This window comes from Loxodonta africana, chromosome 3 (genome assembly GCF_030014295.1).
Source record: "Loxodonta africana isolate mLoxAfr1 chromosome 3, mLoxAfr1.hap2, whole genome shotgun sequence".
Classification (NCBI taxonomy): Eukaryota; Metazoa; Chordata; class Mammalia; order Proboscidea; family Elephantidae; genus Loxodonta; species Loxodonta africana.
Window position 1 is genome coordinate 16,407,758 of NC_087344.1, and position 12,535 is coordinate 16,420,292.

Here is a 12,535-nt window from a genome sequence, read left to right on the forward strand (position 1 = left end):
CCTTTCTTTGTTTCCTATTCAGGTCACATGTGGTCCTTTTGATCCTATTCTGAGTGACAAAGACCGGTTCCCATCACTGTATCCGATGGCCTCCAAGGACGGCTTTCTGGTCCATGGAATGATCCAGTATTGATGCATTTTGGCTGGACCTGGGTGGGGCTTTTTGTCTCTGAAGATATGAAAGGGGAGCAGTTCCTCCAGGACCTGGAAGCAGAGATAGTAAAGGAAAGTATCTGTGTGGCCTTTGTAGAAAAAGTCTCTGAGATCAGGAGACTACACGAAGTCAGTACGTTGATGTTGAGAGACAGGATCAGGGATTCATTAGCAAATGTGTATATACTGTATGGTGATGCTGAGAGTATCAAATTTATAAGCTATTTCACAGAAACTTATTTAATCTCTGGAAAGGTATGGATCATGGAAGAAAACTGGCATAATCTTTTGCATGACATCTATGGAAGCCTCTTATTTTCACATTGGGAGAAGGCAATCCCTGGCTTCAGACACTTTGTCAAGGGAGTGAACCCATCCAGGTATCCAGAAGACTTTTACCTCAGGAAAATCTGGCTTCAAATATTTAATTGTTTGATTGTCGGGACACAATGTGGAGAAATCGAGAACTGCCCACCAAATGCTTCCTTAGAGTCGGTGCCAGTCTCTATGGGCATGATGAACTTGTCTGATTCTAGCTATCCTGTCTATGATGCTGTATATACTGTGGCCCAAGCCCTCCATGAAATGCTTCTGATTAACACAGAAATGGGATCTACAGGAAATGCAGAGGGACCTACGCTCCTCCCCTGGCAGGTACATCTCCTCCAGAGGCAGGATTTGTATTGTTCACCTAATGGCATTGGTGATATTCTATTGAGGCACAGCAGCATGACCAGGCTTGTGACTCATGGTCAATAGGATGCGGCAAAATGAATGAAAGATTGTTCCCAGTGGATATACTGATAAGTGCAATTTTTGAGTATCAACTTGGAAAACCCTGGTCATGGGGTGTGGGGAGAGGTTCAGTTAAAGACCATGCAATAAGAAATGGTTATCAGAAAAGTTTCTTAAGGCCTAATATGTAAGATATGACCCAACCACAACTCATGCGAATTCACAGGTAGGTAAAAATGGGTCAAGTCTCTATTTCTCCCTGGGATACATACATTCCCCTTCCTTGGTATTCTAAAATGTCTTTGGGAAATGTTCTTTTTTTGAGCCATACCTGGTGACACTCTGACAAGTACTTTATTTATTTTTTCTTACCAAACCTGCGACATCATGGGAGCGGGGGTTATAGTCCCAATTTGACATATGAAAACCCACACAATACATGTAAGATTCTGGGATTACCTAGGATGAAAATGGATTTGTTGGGATGTTAAAATCTTCATTTACACCACTTTTAATGAAGCCGCGAGCAGACTTTTTTGGTCAGGGTTGGATCAAAGCAAACATGTAAGCCAACCTCTAAATGGTGTCATGATTGGATTTGATTAGGCCTCCATTATTCTGGAGCCCTGGTGGCATTCTCCCTTGAGACCATGAGATGGTGGGCACACACAAAAAAATCAGCAACTACCATAACAAAATCGTGAGGGTAGAGAGGTGGGGAAAGAAGAATTAATTGGTAGGTATGAGCCCTCCATCTCTAATTTGAATGCAATCCTGTTTTAAAATTATGCCTCACCTCTAGCTTCATCCATTTATAAGGAATATCCAATTTACAAACAGCACTGGGGACAATATATTCTTGGATGAGAAAAAAAACTCTATGACACGGTATGATATTGGAAACCCTGTGAATTTTACTGGTGATTTTAGCCTGCTGATTAAAATCGGAGAGTTTATCTTCAATAATCCACACGATCAAGAGTTAGTCATCAACAAAGAGATGATAGAATGGCCTGTTGGATTCAAAGAGGTATGACATCATCTCAAAATTGGACGTATACATTGTAGCTTTATCTGAACAGAGCCATGAGAGGCGATTGAGTTGGCACCCTGTTAACCCAGGGCTAAATTTATGATATTACTTTCACATATTATATGGCTGCACCTCTGGGAAGAGTAAGTTTATATGTGTAATTGTTTGATTGTTTTTAATTTGGGTTCGATTAGCCGATAAGTATTGGAATGCATACACTGAAGGGAGGTAATGGACCTACTTTTTAAATTTTATACTTGGTTATCCTCCATATATCACAGAAGAGTCTTAATCATGCATGCTCCAATCCCTATGTTTAGATGCACTGTAAACACAGATAGACTCTGGATTTCAGCGATCTCTTTATAGATTTCATCCTCATTCTTTTTTCTATCGGTAATTTGTCTATCGAGAAGTCATCATTGTTTTGTTTATCTTCTGAAAGCACTGCCCGTCATTTCATCCAACTTACTACAGTTTATCAATCTTGGGCAGTTTTGTGGATGTTTGTACAGAAGTGATACTTCCACTTTTAAGGTTTCATTAAATGCCCGACAAAGGGGTACTATACCTGAACTCATGAACTCAGATTTGGATTAACCCCAATATCTGGTCCATAACATCCACTCATCGTTCTTTGCTGGTACACTTCAATTTATTTATGTAGGTACCTCTAGTAGGAAGTCTATTTATCACATTGTTAAATTCTTCCATGTAATACCTAAACTCTTATATCCAGTCAAGTATGGGGGCATGGTAAAATTATCCTTGGACATACAAGGCCTCAGAATCCTTATGATACAGTGACCTACACTGAAAGGACTTTAAGATAAAGTAGCAAAAAAAAAAGGAGAGAAACACTCAGGGGATGTTTCAGGTGATGTATGAGATAAAAGTCACCAGCTACTTTGGTAAAATTTTGATTGTATGTGTAACCAGTTAAAGAAAGAGGAAAAATATTATTGGTAATTTATATTTAGAGATCTAGGTAGTATCAACAGGATGGAGCTGGAAAAGTGCCAGAAAGTGTAATAGAAGATCCAATTTCTTGCTTATTAGTGGACAAACTGCTAATAATGTGCAAAGTAATAACCAATGCATCCTTGTTTCTCTGCAGACTCCTCAATCTGTAGCCAGAGCTGTGGTCCAGGATCCAGGAAAATTCCAGAAGAAGAAAGGCCATTCTGTTGCTTTATTTGTACAATTTGCCTAGAGACAGAGACTTCAAATCAGACAGGTATGAATGTTTATGACTCCCCTCTAATAACCCCAGCCCTCGCGCCATTCTCTCCATGAAAAGGACAGGAAGGGGAAGTTGCAGTGGGGTCCTAGGCCATGATTGTCTTCTGTTTTTTCTTTCACTCATTCATTCACCATATTTACTTTTATACCTAATATTGCTATGACATTATGGGAAAGGAGTAGATCTTTTGTACACTATTGGAACTAAATTGGTGTTAATTCAGAATAGATTGTTATAAAGTTAAGATGATAATCGTAAGCTCTAAGGTCTCTACTAAGGAATACACTAAAATATACGCTGAAAAAATATACAAGAGGTAATCTAAATAGTTGCAAGATAAAAATCAATTAATCATGATTATGTATACATGTTTTTTGTATATATGTAATTATAAAATACATGCAGAAAAATACCCAAGAGGGAATCAAAATAGTACACAAGAAAAAAATATATGAATCATTAAAAAAGACCATCATGCGGGAATTCTGGAACAAAAAAGGCATACGATAAGTAGAAAACAAAAAGCAGAAGTCTTCTTTTATCAATAATTACCTTCCATATAAATTGATTAAACTCTCCAATTAAAAGGCAGTGATTGGCCTAATGGATTGAAAAGAAAAAAATAAATGATCGAATACTGCATATAAGAAACTCACATACAGTGAGTCATAAAGACACACATACGGTGAAAGTGACAGGATGGAACATTGATATTCCATGCAAATATTAGCCAAAAGAGGGCTGGAGCTGCTATGCTAATACCAGACAATGTAGACTTTGAGCAAAAAATCATTACAACAAAGAAGGGACATTATATATTCATGAAAAGGTCAATATGTCAAAGGATACACTCCTTATTATTAAACCAGAAAAGAAATATAAGAAGGCATTGTCGTTTGCTTCTGCAATATCCATCCTTCATACCTTCCCACCAAATCCCAAAGAATGTTCTGGTATCTATCTCTGTACCCCTTAGCACAGTTGTTAGGCATTTGTCTGCTAAGCAAAGGGCGGGAAGTTTGAATTCACCAGCCACTACCTGGAAACCCTATGGGGAAGTTCTACTCTGTCCTATAGGTTTGCTGTGTGTAGGAATTGACTTTACTGAAACAGGGTTTTTTACCCCATAGCTTATGAATCTTGTGCGAAGTTAAAGCAAAGTTCAGAACTAGTTATAGCCCCTACTGGTCAATGTGAATTCCCAGCACCTTAACCTGTGTCTTAGACTGGGTTTGCTAGAGAAGAAAAACCAATAAGGTGTATAAATATATGCATTTATATCAAGAAAATGGCTCACACGGTTGTAGAGGCTGGGGCATCCCAAGTCTGTGGTTCAAGATAGAGGATTCTCCTGATGCACATAGCCACAGAGACTGGCGAACCCAAGATCAGCAGGTCAGAGAGCACGGCTCACACTCACAGGCTGTGAAGACTGATGAATCCCAAGACCAGCAGGCAAGGCCACAGGAAAGCTGCTAGCTCAAGTCCCAAGAATCTAAGGTCAGATGAACAGGAGATGAACACCTGCCGGATCCAGAATGAGTAAAAGCCCACAAGTCTTGCCAGAATATCCACTTATATTCAATGCAGGCCACACACCCGAGGAAACTCCCTTTCAACTGATTGGTTACTCACAGAAGATCCCATCATGGAGATGATCCCATAATATCAAGTCTCATCATGGAAGTCATCACAGCATCACAGGACTCTCAAACCACTGAGAATCATGGCCCAGTCAAGTCGACACACAGCCTTAACCATCACAGCCAGTAACTGATTTAGAAAAAAAAGGGGGGAGGAGGGAACCTTTATGGTTAGAAACATCAAGAAGAACAGTGCTAAATTGTTTTGGGAAAGATAATCCTCACACTTCAGAGAGCTACATGAATCTTCTTTCTGTCTCAATCTGAGTGAGAATAAGGAAACTTTTAGACTTGATTATTCCATGAAAATACTGTAAACTATGGCAGTACAGGGCCAATCATCAAGAATACACTGGGGACGGCAGAGGAAATGGTTGTGACAATCTTAGTGCTTAACAATATAATAGACCTTTTTTGTACCATTAGCTGAAGATTCAGTTTGACTGGGTTTTTTCTTACCTGCAGCTGAAAGCATTCTCCCTGGATCAGGAATAAACCTAAAAACCCACTGCCACCGAGTCGATTCTGACTCATAGTGACCCTATAGGACAGAGTAGAACTGTCCCATAGAGTTTCCAAGGAGTGCCTGGCAGATTCGAACTGCCGACATTTTGGTTAGCAGTGGTAGCACTTAACTATTGCGCCACCAGGGTTTCTGGGTCAGGAATACAGAATCTTAATCTGGTGTGTCTGAGTATTAATCTGAGGAGGTCAGTGTGCACAAAGAAGGCAAATGTAAACTTGGTAAAATGAAGAGCTTTTGAAAGTGAAATGCCGAATCTTTGCTTTTTCTCCAGATGCACAGCAATGTGTCTAGTGTCCAGCCCATGAGTACCCAAACAGTGAGAGAAATCACTGCCTCCCAAAGGTTGTGACTTTCCTGTCCTTTGAAGATTCACTGGGGGTGACTCTGGCCTGCATTGCCTTGTGCTTCTCTGTTGTCACAGCTGCGGTTCTGTGGGTCTTTGTGAAGCACTGAGACACTCCCATAGTCAAGGCCAACAACCACGCTCTTAGCTACATGCTGCTCCTCTCCCTCCTCCTGGCTTCCTCTGCTCCTTACTCTTCATTGGCTGTCCCAACACAGCCACCTGCCTTCTCTGACACATCACATTTGGAGTTGTGTTCACTGTGGCTGTTTCTACTGTTTTGGCCAAAACTCTTACTGTGATTCTGGCATTGAAGGCCATGAAACCCGGAAGAACCATGAGGTGGTTGCTGGTTTCAGGGGCTTCTAACTCTGTGGTTGCCATCTGCTCTCTAATCCAAGTGATTATCTGTGGTATCTGGCTGGGTACCTCTCCCCCTTTCATTGACATAGACACACACTCTGAGCCCAGACACCTCATCGTTGAGTGCAGTAAGGGCTCAGTCACTGCCTTCTACTGTGTCCTGGGATACCTGGGATCCTTGGCCACGGGGACTTTTTCCTTGGCTTACGGCGCCAGGAACCTGCCTGATACCTTCAGTGAAGCCAAGATTCTGACATTCAGCATGCTGATGTTCTGCAGTGTTTGGGTCACCTTCCTTCCTGTCTACCACAGCACCAAGGGGAAGGCCATGGTGGCCATGGAGATCTTCTCCATCTTGACCTCTAGTTTGGGGCTACTAGGTTGCATCTTTGCCCCAAAGTGCTACATTATTCTAATAAAGCCTGATAAGAATGCTTTGAAAGAACTAAGGGACAAAATAGATTTCAGGGGAAAGATGTGGTCTAAGAATTTCTCTCACTAGTGCCTATCTGGTTTTTAGGCTACCGAACAATAAACCAGGTGATTTTGCATCCAGATGTTAGAAAATAGTTGAAACTGCTTTACTTCTTTACTTTGGAACAAGTTCTGCCTCCTTTAGTTCTGGAATTCTTGTGTACAGCATTTCTCAGCCAGCCTTCATGATCACAAATGTGAATGTTATCTCAGATTAATGGTTATCCAGAAAATGTTGTTTGTGCATTAATTACTACACTTCCTTTAGTCAACTGAGAGACGCTGTAAACAATCATGTTTTTTGGAAAATATTTAAGTTGTACTGAGGCTTTCTATTCTATTCTCTTCTGAACCCTTTGTTGTTGTTTTTAGGTGCTGTTGAGTTGGTTCTGACTCACGGAGACCCTAGGGACAACAGAATGAAACACTGCCTGGTCTTGCACAATCTTCATGACCATTGTTATGCTTGAGCCCGTTGTTGCCACCACTGTGTCAATCCATCTCACTGAGGGTCTTTCTCTTTTTTGGTGATCCTCTACTTTACCAAGAGTGATGAACTTCTCCAGTGTCTGGTCCCTTCTGATAACATGTCCACAGTATGTGAGATGAAGTCTAGACATCCTTGTTTCTAAGAAGTAATCTGGCGGTGCTTTTTCCAAGACAGATTTGTTTGTTCTTCTGGCAGTCCATTGCATATTCAGTATTCTTAGCCAACTCCATAATACAAAGGCATCAATTTTTTTTTTCCATCTTCCTTATTCATTGTCCATCTTTCATAGGCATATGAGGCAACTGGAAACACCATGGCTTGGGTCAGGCACACTTTGACCCCCTTAGAGATTTTAAATGTTAACTGTAGGTTTATAATATATTTAGTATATTCCTGAATTCAAGAGGTAATTAGTTTACATATCTTTCACAAATGTATCATCTATTATCCATAAACTTGTTATTACAAGATTTTTGCCCCACTGTTTTAAATGGTGTCTTTATCACGTACTGAATTCTCACATATATGTGAATCGGTTTCTTACCTACATGATTTCTTCCTTCTATTGATAGATTTTTGTGTTTGTGCTTATTTTTCGTCCAAATACCAGACTTGATGGAACGGTTTTATCATTGAGGTAGAGTTATTATAACATGCAATGAACCATTTTGATGTTAAATCAAAATCAGTGTCAGTTAATGAACCCACAATGTTCTGTAACCACCACCTACTTCTAGAACCTGATTATCACTCCAGAACAATACACATTGCCCGTTAAGAGGTTACTCCCAATTCTTCCCTTCTCCTAGGCCTTGGCAACCATCAATCTTCTGTGTGTTTCTATGGATTTGTCCATTCTAGATATTCCATACAAGCATTTTTGTGGAGGTGGAGCCAAGATGGCAGAATAGACAGACACTTCCATCGAGCCCTCTTTACAACAAAGAGCTGAAAAAACAAGTGAAACTAAGACAGGGAGCAAAGGCCCTGAGATCAGAGGGCGCCTGTTTGAAAAATAGCGAAGAGATTGGTGTGGTTAGAGGAGAAGCAAATCCAAGAGAAAGAGACTATATTATAAGAGAGGTAATGGGGGTTGAGTGTGGAACCTGGAGACTTAGTAAGACAAGGAGCAGAGGGCCCCCAAAATCTGCAAACAAAATAACAAGAAATGGGCCAAGGCACAGAAACAAAGCCATTCCTCAGAACAATGGGGCAGGGCGTCTAAAAATACCTTTTAAAGTTGCCTTTCATAAGCAGCTGGAGAAAACCAGGCCCAGGGACATGCACAGAACATCCACCTGACCGCTGTGTAAGCCCTTCCACCGGGGCAATGAGGGGCTGCAGGCCCAGCCAGGGAATTGTATCCGGGGAGCAAGAGACTGTGCGGGCGTGACACCCAATAATAAGTCCTGCTCCGAATCCCACAGGCCTCCAGGACAGGAGCCATCTTAGAAAGCTGCTGCGCATACCTTAGTTAACATATCCCCACCTATGCCTATGAATAAACATGAATCTTTTCCCGCCCAAGAACTTTTAAAAATGTGGGCCTTTGTTTTGTTCTGTGAGATGAGGGTAAGTATTGCTCTAGGCCCTCCTTGTCTCTGCTCCCAAGCCTCTTCAATAAAGCTATGCTCATGTGGAAAACTATGTGCGTTACCTGCTCATTCTTGACCAGTAACAGGCAAGAACCTTATTCCAGTAACAAAACGAGTATATTTATGACAAGCTAGGAGCCCTGAACATCAAAGGCAAGCTTAGAAAATGAACTGAGGGGCAGGGGAAGGAAGAGACGGTTCAGAAGCGGAGAGGAGTTACCGAATCACTGGGAGTCCTCAGGCAGCATTTCCCGGAGCGGCAGCAGTTTCCCCAGGGAGAAGCAGCCACCCACACACCCAACTCACACCTCTGGAACCAGAGCAGAATGGCGCTCTCAGCAAAAGCTAAGATCTTGTGGATATTTTCCCACACTCCCCCACCCCCTGAGGCCCCCTTACAAGCCGGCTTCAGTGGCTGACTTCCCTGGGCCTGAGATGGGCCCTGTTGAGTGCCTAGAGCCATCCTCCCAGCCATGGAGAAGGATGAAATTAGCACTGGGGGAAAAGACAATTTGCCAGCTTACTATCCGGGGGAGCTGAGGACAGAAGTGGATCCTGTCCTGGCATAAACAGTCTGTGGACTTTGAGTACCTTTCCCCTCGGCATGGCTTTTGTGCACCTATTTCAGGAGAATAAGCCCTTGTTGGCAGACTGCAACCCTTTCAGCTGTGTGGCGGAGAGGTTGGTGTTTGATGTTTGAGACTGCTTTGCCTATTAAACACAGTCTTCACCTTCCCATATCAGGGGCCTAAGGACTGGTAGCTCCACTCAGGTCACCCAGCCACCTGTGACAGGGGTCCAAGGATAACTGGTACCTCCCAGTCCTTACAATCAAAAACATTGGGTGCCTGTGGCCCACCTGCAGAACCCACCCACCTGTACGCTGTATGGATCGGGACACACCTTCCTCAGAGACAAGTGGGGGATGATTCTCAGTCCCCTGCCTTTTTCAGAGTGTGACCTCTGCAGCAACCAGATACCGGTACCTACACCAATTACCCCTGCCCTTCTAAGACTATAGGACAAAGCCTGCACCACACACTTGATGATCAGCTAATTGAAAAACTGAGCTGAATTCATGCAAGAAAAATGAATGGACTTCTAGACTGATATACCTGATAATAGCTCTAGCCATTTGGGGACAGGACATCAGAGCTCTAAAGGTGAAAATAATCAAGCCAGCTCACTCAAGCAACCCATTTGGGCATATCAAAACAAAACAAAGCATGAAGCTACAACACAGTAAGCAAACATAAAATAAACTAAAACAATAACTTGTAGATGGCTCGGAGACAACACTCAATATCAACTCACATAAAGAAACAGACCATGATCACCTCAACAAGCTCTCAAAACAAAGAATCCAGGGATCTTTTAGATGAAAGTGACTTCCTGGAATTTCCAGAGGCAGAGTACAAAAGATTAATATACAGAACCCTTCAAGACATCAGGAAGGAAATGAGGCAATACACAGAAGAAGCCAAGAAACACAGATAAAGCAATTGAAGAAATTAAAAGGATTATTCAGCAACACAATGAAAAATTTAATAAGTTGGAAAAATCCATAGACAGACAGCAATCAGAAATTCAGAAAATTCAGAGAAGCAGATTGGAGCAAGTGGAAGGCAGAATTTCTGAACTTGAAGATAAAGCACTTGGCACTGATATATCTGAAGAAAAATCAGATAAAAGAACTTAAAAAAATGAAGAAACCTTAAGAATCATGTGGGACTCTATCAAGAGAAATAACCTACAAGTGATTGGAGTACCAGAACAGGAAGGACAGCAGAAAATACAGAGAGAATTGTTGAAGATTCCTTGCCAGAAAACTTCCCTGATATTGTGAAAGACTAGAAGATATCTATCCGAGACGCTTATCGAACTCCACATAAGGTAGATCTTAAAAGAAAATCACCAAGACATATTATAATCAAACTTGCCAAAACCAAAGATAAAGAGAGAATTTTAAGAGCAGCTAGGGATAAACGAAAAGTCTCCTACAAAGGAGAGCCAATAAGAATAAGCTCGGACTAGTCGGCTGAAACCATGCAGGCAAGAAGGCAATGGGATGACATATTGAAAACATTGCAGGAATTGAATTGCCAGTCAAGAATCATATATCCAGCAAAACTGTCTCTCAAATATCAAGGTGAAATTAGGACATTTCCAGATAAACAGAAGTTTAGGGAATTTGTAAAAGCCAAACCAAAACTACAAGAAATACCAAAGGGAGTTCTTTGGTTAGAATATCAACAATATCAGGTATCAACTCAAGACTAGAACACTGGGCAGAGCAACCAGAAGTCAACCCAGACAAGGAAATCAAAAAAATAATTCAAGATTAAATAACACTCAAAACAGGGTAACAACGATGTTATTATGTAAAAGAAGGCAACATTAAAAGATCTTCCATATGGAGAAGACGATACAGCAATACAAAGAAATAAAAGTGAGTTATAAATTTATAAAATAGGGGTAAATAATAAGGTAACCACAAAGGAGACGAACTATCCTACACATGAAAATGAAATAGAAGAAAAAAATACAGACTCAGCAGAAACAAAGTCAATAACAATGAAAATGAAGAAAGGACAATTATATAAAGCTAATCTACTTAACTCATAAAATTAAGCGGGAAAAAGAAACTGTTAATGACATGCAAAAAAAGACATCAAAATGATAGCACTAAATTCACACCTATCCATACTTGCGCTGAATGTAAATGGACTAAATGCACCAATAAAGAGACAGAGAGTGGCAGAATGGATTAAAATACATGATCTGTCTATGTGCTGCCTCCAAGAGACACACGTAGACTTAAAGACACAAACTAAAACTCAAAGGATGAAAAGAAAAAAAAAATACATCAAGCAAACAACAATGAAAAAAAGAGCAGGAGTGGCAATATTTAATTTCTGACAAAAGAGACTTTAAAGTTAAATTCGTCATAAAGGAGAAGGAAGGACACTATATAATGATTAAAGGGACTATATTGCAAGAAGATATAATCATATTAAATATTTATGCACTCAATGACAGGACTGCAAGGTACATAAGACAAACTCTATCAGCATTGAAAAGTGAGATAGACAGCTCCACAATAATAGTAGGAGACTTCAACACACCACTCTCAGTGAAGGACAGGACATCCAGAAAGAAGCTGAATAAAGACACAGAAGATCTAAATGCCATAATCAACCAACATGACCTCATAGACATATACAGAACACTCCACCCAACAGCTGCATAGTATACTTTCTTTTCTAGTGCACATGGGACAGCATGTAGAATAGATCACATATTAGGTCATAAAGAACCCTTAGCAGAATCCAAAACGTTGAAATATTACAAAGCATCTTCTCTGACCATAAGGCCATAAAAGTGGAAACAATAACAGAAAAACCAGGGAAAAGAAATCAAACACTTTGAAACTGAACAATACCCTGCTCAAAATAGACTGGATGGTAGAAGACATGAAGGATGGAATAAAGAAATTCATAGATGCCAGTGAGAACAAAAACACTTCCTCTCAGAACCTTCAGAACACAGCGAAAGCAGCGCTCAGAGGTCAATTTGTATCAATAAATGCACATATCCAAAAAGAAGAAAGGGCCAAAATCAAAGAATTATCCCTACAACTTGAACAAATAGAAAGAGAGCAACAACAAAAAAAAAACCCTCAGGCACCAGAAGAAAACAAATACTAAAAATTAGGGCAGAGCTAAATGAAATAGAAAACAGAAAAACAATTGAAAGAATTAACAAGACCAAAAGCTGGTTCTTTGAAAAAAATCAACAAAATTGATAAACCATTGGCCAAACTGACAAAAGAAAAACAAGAGATGAAGCAAATAACCCAAATAAGAAGTGAGATGGGCGATATTACAACAGATCCAACTGAAATTAAAAGAATCATATCAGATTACTATGAGAAATT

General features: G+C 40.5%; 1 pseudogene; it reads left to right on the top strand.

Moving 5' to 3' along the window:
- Nucleotides 1-206: 206 nt before the first annotated feature.
- On the top strand, nucleotides 207-7,307 carry LOC135230617 (vomeronasal type-2 receptor 116-like; annotated as a pseudogene).
- The last annotated feature ends 5,228 nt before the right edge of the window (nucleotides 7,308-12,535 follow it).